Source organism: Orycteropus afer, unplaced genomic scaffold (assembly GCF_000298275.1).
Source record: "Orycteropus afer afer isolate SDZICR_OR568_19922 unplaced genomic scaffold, OryAfe1.0 scaffold00170, whole genome shotgun sequence".
Taxonomy (NCBI): Eukaryota; Metazoa; Chordata; class Mammalia; order Tubulidentata; family Orycteropodidae; genus Orycteropus; species Orycteropus afer.
This window is the reverse complement of record NW_006921757.1, coordinates 3983725-3984641: the sequence shown is the minus strand read 5'-3', so window position 1 is coordinate 3984641 and position 917 is coordinate 3983725. Positions and strand designations below refer to the sequence as shown.

Genomic DNA, 917 nt, shown 5'->3' with positions numbered 1-917 from the left:
AATAAATAAACAATTTCTAACAACAAAAAAAAGTAAATCCTAGAATTTGAATTCTTTTGTAGCTTCTGGGAACTTCCTGAGAAAACAGGTTCAGATTCGAAAAGTAACTTTTTTTAAAAGATGGCAATTGATTGCAGCTGAATGACGTATTTCCGGCCACCACGGTGGCCTGAGGTTGCGCTTTGGGGGCAGGCATGGAGATTCTGAAGATGAATCAAGACCAGCCTTTGCTTGCTGTGCGGGAGGCCCTGAGGAAGTGCTTTCCTGTGGTGGGGGAACAGCAGGGCCTGTGGCAGAGCACAGGGAGTGATTGCCAGCCCCTCCTGGTCTCCCTCAGCAACCTGGCAGAGCAGCTGCAGGCAGCACAGAATGTGCGATTTGAAGATGTGCCAGCACTTCGTGATTTCCCAGACTTAAAGGACCGGCTAAGGCGCAAGCAGCTGGCTGCTGGTGACACTGTACTGGACAAGCCAGGGGAGAGGCTAGCCACCATCCTCAAGGTCAGCAGCCACGTGGAGCAAGCGTTTCATGTCTATGAGCAGCATGCAGACACAGTTGGCATTGATGCTGTCCTGCAGCCTTTGGTTAGGAGCCCCCTCTGTGGCTAACATGTTGGAGTGGTTGCAAAATATTGACAGACATTGCCGAAATTCGTACCTAAAAAGAAAGTACCTCCTCTCCTCAATCCAGTGGGAGATTTGGCAAATATCTAAGCTTTGCCCAAGGCCTGGAACCAAATACCAGAAGATGAACACCAAGACTTTGTGCAAGATACCCTATTGAATGTTTCCTTCTTCTGCTATCTATTTTCTGTTGATCTTTAATTCAGTAGAGTTATGTTTCTTACTGAAAATAATCTGAAAATTCAGATTTCTGTTTATCTGGAGACCAAGGGGAGCACAGTTGAAGACTGACTT

The 917-nt window shown here is 46.8% G+C and overlaps 1 pseudogene; it reads left to right on the top strand.

Annotated features, from left to right (window-relative positions):
* The first annotated feature begins 209 nt into the window (after positions 1–209).
* LOC103201981 lies at positions 210–824 on the top strand (annotated as a pseudogene).
* The last annotated feature ends 93 nt before the right edge of the window (positions 825–917 follow it).